Source organism: Pleurodeles waltl, chromosome 4_1 (genome assembly GCF_031143425.1).
Source record: "Pleurodeles waltl isolate 20211129_DDA chromosome 4_1, aPleWal1.hap1.20221129, whole genome shotgun sequence".
In the NCBI taxonomy this organism is placed as follows: domain Eukaryota; kingdom Metazoa; phylum Chordata; class Amphibia; order Caudata; family Salamandridae; genus Pleurodeles; species Pleurodeles waltl.
Window position 1 is genome coordinate 55032268 of NC_090442.1, and position 12561 is coordinate 55044828.

General features: G+C 52.4%; 7 non-coding genes across 7 annotated transcripts; all 7 read left to right on the forward strand.

Annotated features, from left to right (window-relative positions):
• The first annotated feature begins 556 nt into the window (after nucleotides 1-556).
• On the forward strand, nucleotides 557-630 carry TRNAN-GUU (transfer RNA asparagine (anticodon GUU)). The gene has a single exon. It is a non-coding gene; the product is annotated as a tRNA-Asn (tRNA).
• Nucleotides 631-883: 253 nt separating this feature from the next.
• TRNAW-CCA (transfer RNA tryptophan (anticodon CCA)) lies at nucleotides 884-955 on the forward strand. Its single transcript has one exon. It is a non-coding gene; the product is annotated as a tRNA-Trp (tRNA).
• Nucleotides 956-3127: 2172 nt separating this feature from the next.
• TRNAW-CCA (transfer RNA tryptophan (anticodon CCA)) lies at nucleotides 3128-3199 on the forward strand. The gene has a single exon. It is a non-coding gene; the product is annotated as a tRNA-Trp (tRNA).
• A 4092-nt stretch (nucleotides 3200-7291) lies between these two features.
• On the forward strand, nucleotides 7292-7365 carry TRNAN-GUU (transfer RNA asparagine (anticodon GUU)). The gene has a single exon. It is a non-coding gene; the product is annotated as a tRNA-Asn (tRNA).
• Nucleotides 7366-7618: 253 nt separating this feature from the next.
• On the forward strand, nucleotides 7619-7690 carry TRNAW-CCA (transfer RNA tryptophan (anticodon CCA)). Its single transcript has one exon. It is a non-coding gene; the product is annotated as a tRNA-Trp (tRNA).
• Nucleotides 7691-9862: 2172 nt separating this feature from the next.
• TRNAW-CCA (transfer RNA tryptophan (anticodon CCA)) lies at nucleotides 9863-9934 on the forward strand. The gene has a single exon. It is a non-coding gene; the product is annotated as a tRNA-Trp (tRNA).
• A 2175-nt stretch (nucleotides 9935-12109) lies between these two features.
• On the forward strand, nucleotides 12110-12181 carry TRNAW-CCA (transfer RNA tryptophan (anticodon CCA)). Its single transcript has one exon. It is a non-coding gene; the product is annotated as a tRNA-Trp (tRNA).
• The last annotated feature ends 380 nt before the right edge of the window (nucleotides 12182-12561 follow it).

Here is a 12561-nt window from a genome sequence, read left to right on the forward strand (position 1 = left end):
CACCGAACCTGAGGTGAGTTACACGAGGAGAAAGGGCGACATGGGGACAGGGGCTAGGGGCTCAGGGAACAGCTACCACAATGCAACCTCGGGTGTGGGGATGCCACTCATTGCGGGTACTGCCCTGGGATTTCCTTTTAGAAAGAATCGCTGGTTAAAGTGTAGTGCACAAAAAACCCAACTCCTCGATTACACTATTAGATAACATCCTTTAACTGCCCCACCCACCCTGTGTGAGTCTCACCCACTTCCCGCCTGCTCCCTCTAGTCTGAGAGTTGTATCTCCACAAAAAACACACAGTGGGGCTCAATGAGCTGCTCATGTCTGACATGGACACCTAAGCAGTGCTGGATTCACAACCTGAAAGCCTGCAAAGGAAAGTGTGCCCGGCAGAAGATAAGCTGCCTGGCAACTCAGAACCTTCTTCTAAGAGAAGTAAGACATGTCACAATGGAGTCTAAGCCTACCTGTCTTATGCCAGGACCTTAGAGCTGCAGGCAGGAGCACAAAGGTAAAAACATATATTGAGTCCCAACACGCTCACTGCGGTGGTTGGTCTCTGTGGCGCAATCGGTTAGCGCGTTCGGCTGTTAACCGAAAGGTTGGTGGTTCAACCCCACCCAGGGACGTATGCTTTTGCCTACATCAAGTCCTGAATTAAAACACAGCTGTCTGGCTTTGCTCTTAGAGCTCTCGCTTTGCCTGCGTGACATGCTCTATCTCAACATTTCTATCTTCTCTCATCTCTTCACCTCTAGTCATTTCCACCAATAGGACTGGAAACGGGCCACCAAGCCTTCTACTTTAACCACAGGCGTACTGAGGGCCAATAAAAGGCACAGAAGCATTTCTCGATCCGGGGCTGAGAACTGCATGCACAGGGACCTCGTGGCGCAATGGTAGCGCGTCTGACTCCAGATCAGAAGGTTGCGTGTTCAAATCACGTCGGGGTCACTCTTTGACATTTTTTTGCCCACCAAGTCTATATCTCTGACTTCTAAAGCAAAGCCAAAAGAAGGGCGCTTTGCATTGGCCGGGAATCGAACCCGGGCCTCCCGCGTGGCAGGCGAGAATTCTACCACTGAACAGCCAATGCTTCACTTACATAGGCTGAGCAGAGAGCCCTGCCGTAGACAGTAGTGATGAGGCCCATGCATTCGCATGGGACACCTATGAACAAAGTTTGCATGGCAAGCCTTGGACTGCCAAACGTTCACATGCTGATGGCAGGAATCAGATGCAGGAGACTGAAACTATGAATGTTTCTGCTTTTGCTAAGGACAGTGGTTTGGGGCCAGTGTTGTGCTTGACAGAGCACGACATCAGCCTGCTCTCTGGCTGCTCCCGGGAGAAGTGGCTGACAGAAAGCACCCTCCAGACCACCAGCAATCTTGTGTTTCACAACATGCCACTGTCACTGGACTTTCCTTCTGGGAAAGCCTAGTCACTGACCTGGCCAGATTCCCTGTCCTCCCCAAAATCCTGGGGAGAAACGGGCAGAGTTCTGCGCCCTGCGCCCTCTTTCGCGTCCCTAACGCGCTCCCAATGCGCCCTACAGCCCTGGTCGGGCACAGCCCTGGTCGGGCTCATACCACTGGGGCCTCTGCCGAGGAAGAGCCCCGGAAGCCTAGGGCCAGGCCTATTGCACAGGCATCTTAGACCAGGCCATTCCGGGATTGCTGTGTTTCTTGTCCTGCCCTTCAACACTCCTGGGAGGGTTTTCCCTGAGAACCCTCATGTCTCTGCCCTCCCAGGAGGCTGTGGTTCTATGCAAAATAGGGGGTGCACCACGGGCCGTCCCCTTTCCTCTCTCTCGCCAATATCTTTCACCAAAACTGAGCCCTGCAGGTAAATGTATCTATCTGGCTGAGGGGCCAGGGAGGGCCTTTGCCTGCAGTCTTACAAGCCAGAGTGGAGAGAAGGCAGCAGCTCTGGGACCGGGACTCTGCTCAAAGACATATCTAACATGCCACAGTGGAGCTGAGATGGGCAAGACACGTGTCTCACAGGCTGGCAGCACACCAAGACAGTGGCAGGAAACTATGCTAACAAGGAAAGAGAAAAGTCACGTGTCTCGTGGCCTTCCCACCATTAGACAGTAGTCTGCGCAAGAAAACATCCAACAGTGACAGGACAACCAAGCAAATGACAAACGCCGTGCTGAATAAAGTCATCTTACATGACATTTCGTACAAAGGCCCAGATCATGGGGATGATCGCGCAGAAGCAGCAAGTATCAGAGCCACCGAACCTGAGGTGAGTTACACGAGGAGAAAGGGCGACATGGGGACAGGGGCTAGGGGCTCAGGGAACAGCTACCACAATGCAACCTCGGGTGTGGGGATGCCACTCATTGCGGGTACTGCCCTGGGATTTCCTTTTAGAAAGAATCGCTGGTTAAAGTGTAGTGCACAAAAAACCCAACTCCTCGATTACACTATTAGATAACATCCTTTAACTGCCCCACCCACCCTGTGTGAGTCTCACCCACTTCCCGCCTGCTCCCTCTAGTCTGAGAGTTGTATCTCCACAAAAAACACACAGTGGGGCTCAATGAGCTGCTCATGTCTGACATGGACACCTAAGCAGTGCTGGATTCACAACCTGAAAGCCTGCAAAGGAAAGTGTGCCCGGCAGAAGATAAGCTGCCTGGCAACTCAGAACCTTCTTCTAAGAGAAGTAAGACATGTCACAATGGAGTCTAAGCCTACCTGTCTTATGCCAGGACCTTAGAGCTGCAGGCAGGAGCACAAAGGTAAAAACATATATTGAGTCCCAACACGCTCACTGCGGTGGTTGGTCTCTGTGGCGCAATCGGTTAGCGCGTTCGGCTGTTAACTGAAAGGTTGGTGGTTCAACCCCACCCAGGGACGTATGCTTTTGCCTACATCAAGTCCTGAATTAAAACACAGCTGTCTGGCTTTGCTCTTAGAGCTCTCGCTTTGCCTGCGTGACATGCTCTATCTCAACATTTCTATCTTCTCTCATCTCTTCACCTCTAGTCATTTCCACCAATAGGACTGGAAACGGGCCACCAAGCCTTCTACTTTAACCACAGGCGTACTGAGGGCCAATAAAAGGCACAGAAGCATTTCTCGATCCGGGGCTGAGAACTGCATGCACAGGGACCTCGTGGCGCAACGGTAGCGCGTCTGACTCCAGATCAGAAGGTTGCGTGTTCAAATCACGTCGGGGTCACTCTTTGACATTTTTTTCCCCACCAAGTCTATATCTCTGACTTCTAAAGCAAAGCCAAAAGAAGGGCGCTTTGCATTGGACGGGAATCGAACCCGGGCCTCCCGCGTGGCAGGCGAGAATTCTACCACTGAACCACCAATGCTTCACTTACATAGGCTGAGCAGAGAGCCCTGCCGTAGACAGTAGTGATGAGGCCCATGCATTCGCATGGGACACCTATGAACAAAGTTTGCATGGCAAGCCTTGGACTGCCAAACGTTCACATGCTGATGGCAGGAATCAGATGCAGGAGACTGAAACTATGAATGTTTCTGCTTTTGCTAAGGACAGTGGTTTGGGGCCAGTGTTGTGCTTGACAGAGCACGACATCAGCCTGCTCTCTGGCTGCTCCCGGGAGAAGTGGCTGACAGAAAGCACCCTCCAGACCACCAGCAATCTTGTGTTTCACAACATGCCACTGTCACTGGACTTTCCTTCTGGGAAAGCCTAGTCACTGACCTGGCCAGATTCCCTGTCCTCCCCAAAATCCTGGGGAGAAACGGTCAGAGTTCTGCGCCCTGCGCCCTCTTTCGCGTCCCTAACGCGCTCCCAATGCGCCCTACAGCCCTGGTCGGGCACAGCCCTGGTCGGGCTCATACCACTGGGGCCTCTGCCGAGGAAGAGCCCCGGAAGCCTAGGGCCAGGCCTATTGCACAGGCATCTTAGACCAGGCCATTCCGGGATTGCTGTGTTTCACGTCCTGCCCTTCAACACTCCTGGGAGGGCTTTCCCTGAGAACCCTCATGTCTCTCCCCTCCCAGGAGGCTGTGGTTCTATGCAAAATAGGGGGTGCACCACGGGCCGTCCCCTTTCCTCTCTCTCGCCAATATCTTTCACCAAAGCTGAGCCCTGCAGGTAAATGTATCTATCTGGCTGAGGGGCCAGGGAGGGCCTTTGCCTGCAGTCTTACAAGCCAGAGTGCAGAGAAGGCAGCAACTCTGGGACCGGGACTCTGCTCAAAGACATATCTAACATGCCACAGTGGAGCTGAGATGGGCAAGACACGTGTCTCACAGGCTGGCAGCACACCAAGACAGTGGCAGGAAACTATGCTAACAAGGAAAGAGAAAAGTCACGTGTCTCGTGGCCTTCCCACCATTAGACAGTAGTCTGCGCAAGAAAACATCCAACAGTGACAGGACAACCAAGCAAATGACAAACGCCGTGCTGAATAAAGTCATCTTACATGACATTTCGTACAAAGGCCCAGATCATGGGGATGATCGCGCAGAAGCAGCAAGTATCAGAGCCACCGAACCTGAGGTGAGTTACACGAGGAGAAAGGGCGACATGGGGACAGGGGCTAGGGGCTCAGGGAACAGCTACCACAATGCAACCTCGGGTGTGGGGATGCCACTCATTGCGGGTACTGCCCTGGGATTTCCTTTTAGAAAGAATCGCTGGTTAAAGTGTAGTGCACAAAAAACCCAACTCCTCGATTACACTATTAGATAACATCCTTTAACTGCCCCACCCACCCTGTGTGAGTCTCACCCACTTCCCGCCTGCTCCCTCTAGTCTGAGAGTTGTATCTCCACAAAAAACACACAGTGGGGCTCAATGAGCTGCTCATGTCTGACATGGACACCTAAGCAGTGCTGGATTCACAACCTGAAAGCCTGCAAAGGAAAGTGTGCCCGGCAGAAGATAAGCTGCCTGGCAACTCAGAACCTTCTTCTAAGAGAAGTAAGACATGTCACAATGGAGTCTAAGCCTACCTGTCTTATGCCAGGACCTTAGAGGTGCAGGCAGGAGCACAAAGGTAAAAACATATATTGAGTCCCAACACGCTCACTGCGGTGGTTGGTCTCTGTGGCGCAATCGGTTAGCGCGTTCGGCTGTTTACCGAAAGGTTGGTGGTTCAAGCCCACCCAGGGACGTATGCTTTTGCCTACATCAAGTCCTGAATTAAAACACAGCTGTCTGGCTTTGCTCTTAGAGCTCTCGCTTTGCCTGCGTGACATGCTCTATCTCAACATTTCTATCTTCTCTCATCTCTTCACCTCTAGTCATTTCCACCAATAGGACTGGAAACGGGCCACCAAGCCTTCTACTTTAACCACAGGCGTACTGAGGGCCAATAAAAGCCACAGAAGCATTTCTTGATCCGGGGCTGAGAACTGCATGCACAGGGACCTCGTGGCGAAACGGTAGCGCGTCTGACTCCAGATCAGAAGGTTGCGTGTTCAAATCACGTCGGGGTCACTCTTTGACACTTTTTTCCCCACCAAGTCTATATCTCTGACTTCTAAAGCAAAGCCAAAAGAAGGGCGCTTTGCAATGGCCGGGAATCGAACCCGGGCCTCCCGCGTGGCAGGCGAGAATTCTACCACTGAACCACCAATGCTTCACTTACATAGGCTGAGCAGAGAGCCCTGCCGTAGACAGTAGTGATGAGGCCCATGCATTCGCATGGGACACCTATGAACAAAGTTTGCATGGCAAGCCTTGGACTGCCAAACGTTCACATGCTGATGGCAGGAATCAGATGCAGGAGACTGAAACTATGAATGTTTCTGCTTTTGCTAAGGACAGTGGTTTGGGGCCAGTGTTGTGCTTGACAGAGCACGACATCAGCCTGCTCTCTGGCTGCTCCCGGGAGAAGTGGCTGACAGAAAGCACCCTCCAGACCACCAGCAATCTTGTGTTTCACAACATGCCACTGTCACTGGACTTTCCTTCTGGGAAAGCCTAGTCACTGACCTGGCCAGATTCCCTGTCCTCCCCAAAATCCTGGGGAGAAACGGGCAGAGTTCTGCGCCCTGCGCCCTCTTTCGCGTCCCTAACGTGCTCCCAACGCGCCCTACAGCCCTGGTCGGGCACAGCCCTGGTCGGGCTCATACCACTGGGGCCTCTGCCGAGGAAGAGCCCCGGAAGCCTAGGGCCAGGCCTATTGCACAGGCATCTTAGACCAGGCCATTCCGGGATTGCTGTGTTTCTTGTCCTGCCCTTCAACACTCCTGGGAGGGCTTTCCCTGAGAACCCTCATGTCTCTGCCCTCCCAGGAGGCTGTGGTTCTATGCAAAATAGGGGGTGCACCACGGGCCGTCCCCTTTCCTCTCTCTCGCCAATATCTTTCACCAAAACTGAGCCCTGCAGGTAAATGTATCTATCTGGCTGAGGGGCCAGGGAGGGCCTTTGCCTGCAGTCTTACAAGCCAGAGTGCAGAGAAGGCAGCAGCTCTGGGACCGGGACTCTGCTCAAAGACATATCTAACATGCCACAGTGGAGCTGAGATGGGCAAGACACGTGTCTCACAGGCTGGCAGCACACCAAGACAGTGGCAGGAAACTATGCTAACAAGGAAAGAGAAAAGTCACGTGTCTCGTGGCCTTCCCACCATTAGACAGTAGTCTGCGCAAGAAAACATCCAACAGTGACAGGACAACCAAGCAAATGACAAACGCCGTGCTGAATAAAGTCATCTTACATGACATTTCGTACAAAGGCCCAGATCATGGGGATGATCGCGCAGCAGAAGCAGCAAGTATCAGAGCCACCGAACCTGGGGTGAGTTACACGAGGAGAAAGGGCGACATGGGGACAGGGGCTATGGGCTCAGGGAACAGCTACCACAATGCAACCTCGGGTGTGGGGATGCCACTCATTGCGGGTACTGCCCTGGGATTTCCTTTTAGAAAGAATCGCTGGTTAAAGTGTAGTGCACAAAAAACCCAACTCCTCGATTACACTATTAGATAACATCCTTTAACTGCCCCACCCACCCTGTGTGAGTCTCACCCACTTCCCGCCTGCTCCCTCTAGTCTGAGAGTTGTATCTCCACAAAAAACACACAGTGGGGCTCAATGAGCTGCTCATGTCTGACATGGACACCTAAGCAGTGCTGGATTCACAACCTGAAAGCCTGCAAAGGAAAGTGTGCCCGGCAGAAGATAAGCTGCCTGGCAACTCAGAACCTTCTTCTAAGAGAAGTAAGACATGTCACAATGGAGTCTAAGCCTACCTGTCTTATGCCAGGACCTTAGAGCTGCAGGCAGGAGCACAAAGGTAAAAACATATATTGAGTCCCAACACGCTCACTGCGGTGGTTGGTCTCTGTGGCGCAATCGGTTAGCGCGTTCGGCTGTTAACCGAAAGGTTGGTGGTTCAAGCCCACCCAGGGACGTATGCTTTTGCCTACATCAAGTCCTGAATTAAAACACAGCTGTCTGGCTTTGCTCTTAGAGCTCTCGCTTTGCCTGCGTGACATGCTCTATCTCAACATTTCTATCTTCTCTCATCTCTTCACCTCTAGTCATTTCCACCAATAGGACTGGAAACGGGACACCAAGCCTTCTACTTTAACCACAGGCGTACTGAGGGCCAATAAAAGGCACAGAAGCATTTCTTGATCCGGGGCTGAGAACTGCATGCACAGGGACCTCGTGGCGCAACGGTAGCGCGTCTGACTCCAGATCAGAAGGTTGCGTGTTCAAATCACGTCGGGGTCACTCTTTGACATTTTTTTCCCCACCAAGTCTATATCTCTGACTTCTAAAGCAAAGCCAAAAGAAGGGCGCTGTGCATTGGCCGGGAATCGAACCCAGGCCTCCCGCGTGGCAGGCGAGAATTCTACCACTGAACCATCAATGCTTCACTTACATAGGCTGAGCAGAGAGCCCTGCCGTAGACAGTAGTGATGAGGCCCATGCATTCGCATGGGACACCTATAAACAAAGTTTGCATGGCAAGCCTTGGACTGCCAAACGTTCACATGCTGATGGCAGGAATCAGATGCAGGAGACTGAAACTATGAATGTTTCTGCTTTTGCTAAGGACAGTGGTTTGGGGCCAGTGTTGTGCTTGACAGAGCACGACATCAGCCTGCTCTCTGGCTGCTCCCGGGAGAAGTGGCTGACAGAAAGCACCCTCCAGACCACCAGCAATCTTGTGTTTCACAACATGCCACTGTCACTGGACTTTCCTTCTGGGAAAGCCTAGTCACTGACCTGGCCAGATTCCCTGTCCTCCCCAAAATCCTGGGGAGAAACGGGCAGAGTTCTGCGCCCTGTGCCCTCTTTCGCGTCCCTAACGCGCTCCCAACGCGCCCTACAGCCCTGGTCGGGCACAGCCCTGGTCGGGCTCATACCACTGGGGCCTCTGCCGAGGAAGAGCCCCGGAAGCCTAGGGCCAGGCCTATTGCACAGGCATCTTAGACCAGGCCATTCCGGGATTGCTGTGTTTCACGTCCTGCCCTTCAACACTCCTGGGAGGACTTTCCCTGAGAACCCTCATGTCTCTGCCCTCCCAGGAGGCTGTGGTTCTATGCAAAATAGGGGGTGCACCCCGGGCCGTCCCCTTTCCTCTCTCTCGCCAATATCTTTCACCAAAGCTGAGCCCTGCAGGTAAATGTATCTATCTGGCTAAGGGGCCAGGGAGGGCCTTTGCCTGCAGTCTTACAAGCCAGAGTGCAGAGAAGGCAGCAGCTCTGGGACCGGGACTCTGCTCAAAGACATATCTAACATGCCACAGTGGAGCTGAGATGGGCAATACACGTGTCTCACAGGCAGGCAGCACAACAAGACAGTGGCAGGAAACTATGCTAACAAGGAAAGAGAAAAGTCATGTGTCTCGTGGCCTTCCCACCATTAGACAGTAGTCTTCGCAAGAAAACATCCAACAGTGACGAGACAACCAAGCAAATGACAAACGCCGTGCTGAATAAAGTCATCTTACATGACATTTCGTATAAAGGCCCAGATCATGGGGATGATCGCGCAGAAGCAGCAAGTATCAGAGCCACCGAACCTGAGGTGAGTTACACGAGGAGAAAGGGCGACATGGGGACAGGGGCTAGGGGCTCAGGGAACAGCTACCACAATGCAACCTCGGGTGTGGGGATGCCACTCATTGCGGGTACTGCCCTGGGATTTCCTTTTAGAAAGAATCGCTGGTTAAAGTGTAGTGCACAAAAAACCCAACTCCTCGATTACACTATTAGATAACATCCTTTAACTGCCCCACCCACCCTGTGTGAGTCTCACCCACTTCCCGCCTGCTCCCTCTAGTCTGAGAGTTGTATTTCCACAAAAAACACACAGTGGGGCTCAATGAGCTGCTCATGTCTGACATGGACACCTAAGCAGTGCTGGATTCACAACCTGAAAGCCTGCAAAGGAAAGTGTGCCCGGCAGAAGATAAGCTGCCTGGCAACTCAGAACCTTCTTCTAAGAGAAGTAAGACATGTCACAATGGAGTCTAAGCCTACCTGTCTTATGCCAGGACCTTAGAGCTGCAGGCAGGAGCACAAAGGTAAAAACATATATTGAGTCCCAACACGCTCATTGTGGTGGTTGGTCTCTGTGGCGCAATCGGTTAGCACGTTCGGCTGTTAACCGAAAGGTTGGTGGTTCAAGCCCACCCAGGGATGTATGCTTTTGCCTACATCAAGTCCTGAATTAAAACACAGCTGTCTGGCTTTGCTCTTAGAGCTCTCGCTTTGCCTGCGTGACATGCTCTATCTCAACATTTCTATCTTCTCTCATCTCTTCACCTCTAGTCATTTCCACCAATAGGACTGGAAATGGGCCACCAAGCCTTCTACTTTAACCACAGGCGTACTGAGGGCCAATAAAAGGCACAGAAGCATTTCTTGATCCGGGGCTGAAAACTGCATGCACAGGGACCTCGTGGCGCAACGGTAGCGCGTCTGACTCCAGATCAGAAGGTTACGTGTTCAAATCACGTCGGGGTCACTCTTTGACATTTTTTTCCCCACTAAGTCTAAATCTCTGACTTCTAAAGCAAAGCCAAAAGAAGGGCGCTTTGCATTGGCCGGGAATCGAACCCAGGCCTCCCGCATGGCAGGCGAGAATTCTACCACTGAACCACCAATGCTTCACTTACATAGGCTGAGCAGAGAGCCCTGCCGTAGACAGTAGTGATGAGGCCCATGCATTCGCATGGGACACCTATGAACAAAGTTTGCATGGCAAGCCTTGGACTGCCAAACGTTCACATGCTGATGGCAGGAATCAGATGCAGGAGACTGAAACTATGAATGTTTCTGCTTTTGCTAAGGACAGTGGTTTGGGGCCAGTGTTGTGCTTGACAGAGCACGACATCAGCCTGCTCTCTGGCTGCTCCCGGGAGAAGTGGCTGACAGAAAGCACCCTCCAGACCACCAGCAATCTTGTGTTTCACAACATGCCACTGTCACTGGACTTTCCTTCTGGGAAAGCCTAGTCACTGACCTGGCCAGATTCCCTGTCCTCCCCAAAATCCTGGGGAGAAACGGGCAGAGTTCTGCGCCCTGCGCCCTCTTTTGCGTCCCTAACGCGCTCCCAACGCGCCCTACAGCCCTGGTCGGGCACAGCCCTGGTCGGGCTCATACCACTGGGGCCTCTGCCGAGGAAGAGCCCCGGAAGCCTAGGGCCAGGCCTATTGCACAAGCATCTTAGACCAGGCCATTCCGGGATTGCTGTGTTTCACGTCCTGCCCTTCAACACTCCTGGGAGGGCTTTCCCTGAGAACCCTCATGTCTCTGCCCTCCCAGGAGGCTGTGGTTCTATGCAAAATAGGGGGTGCACCACGGGCCGTCCCCTTTCCTCTCTCTCGCCAATATCTTTCACCAAAGCTGAGCCCTGCAGGTAAATGTATCTATCTGGCTGAGGGGCCAGGGAGGGCCTTTGCCTGCAGTCTTACAAGCCAGAGTGCAGAGAAGGCAGCAGCTCTGGGACCGGGACTCTGCTCAAAGACATATCTAACATGCCACAGTGGAGCTGAGATGGGCAAGACACGTGTCTCACAGGCTGGCAGCACACCAAGACAGTGGCAGGAAACTATGCTAACAAGGAAAGAGAAATGTCACGTGTCTCGTGGCCTTCCCACCATTAGACAGTAGTCTGCGCAAGAAAACATCCAACAGTGACAGGACAACCAAGCAAATGACAAACGCCGTGCTGAATAAAGTCATCTTACATGACATTTCGTACAAAGGCCCAGATCATGGGGATGATCGCGCAGCAGAAGCAGCAAGTATCAGAGCCACCGAACCTGGGGTGAGTTACACGAGGAGAAAGGGCGACATGGGGACAGGGGCTATGGGCTCAGGGAACAGCTACCACAATGCAACCTCAGGTGTGGGGATGCCACTCATTGCGGGTACTGCCCTGGGATTTCCTTTTAGAAAGAATCGCTGGTTAAAGTGTAGTGCACAAAAAACCCAACTCCTCGATTACACTATTAGATAACATCCTTTAACTGCCCCACCCACCCTGTGTGAGTCTCACCCACTTCCCGCCTGCTCCCTCTAGTCTGAGAGTTGTATCTCCACAAAAAACACACAGTGGGGCTCAATGAGCTGCTCATGTCTGACATGGACACCTAAGCAGTGCTGGATTCACAACCTGAAAGCCTGCAAAGGAAAGTGTGCCCGGCAGAAGATAAGCTGCCTGGCAACTCAGAACCTTCTTCTAAGAGAAGTAAGACATGTCACAATGGAGTCTAAGCCTACCTGTCTTATGCCAGGACCTTAGAGCTGCAGGCAGGAGCACAAAGGTAAAAACATATATTGAGTCCCAACACGCTCACTGCGGTGGTTGGTCTCTGTGGCTCAATCGGTTAGCGCGTTTGGCTGTTAACCGAAAGGTTGGTGGTTCAAGCCCACCCAGGGACGTATGCTTTTGCCTACATCAAGTCCTGAATTAAAACACAGCTGTCTGGCTTTGCTCTTAGAGCTCTCGCTTTGCCTGCGTGACATGCTCTATCTCAACATTTCTATCTTCTCTCATCTCTTCACCTCTAGTCATTTCCACCAATAGGACTGGAAACGGGCCACCAAGCCTTCTACTTTAACCACAGGCGTACTGAGGGCCAATAAAAGGCACAGAAGCATTTCTTGATCCGGGGCTGAGAACTGCATGCACAGGGACCTCGTGGCGCAACGGTAGCGCGTCTGACTCCAGATCAGAAGGTTGCGTGTTCAAATCACGTCGGGGTCACTCTTTGACATTTTTTCCCCCACCAAGTCTAAATCTCTGACTTCTAAAGCAAAGCCAAAAGAAGGGCGCTTTGCATTGGCCGGGAATTGAACCCGGGCCTCCCGTGTGGCAGGCGAGAATTCTACCACTGAACCACCAATGCTTCACTTACATAGGCTGAGCAGAGAGCCCTGCCGTAGACAGTAGTGATGAGGCCCATGCATTCGCATGGGACACCTATGAACAAAGTTTGCATGGCAAGCCTTGGACTGCCAAACGTTCACATGCTGATGGCAGGAATCAGATGCAGGAGACTGAAACTATGAATGTTTCTGCTTTTGCTAAGGACAGTGGTTTGGGGCCAGTGTTGTGCTTGACAGAGCACGACATCAGCCTGCTCT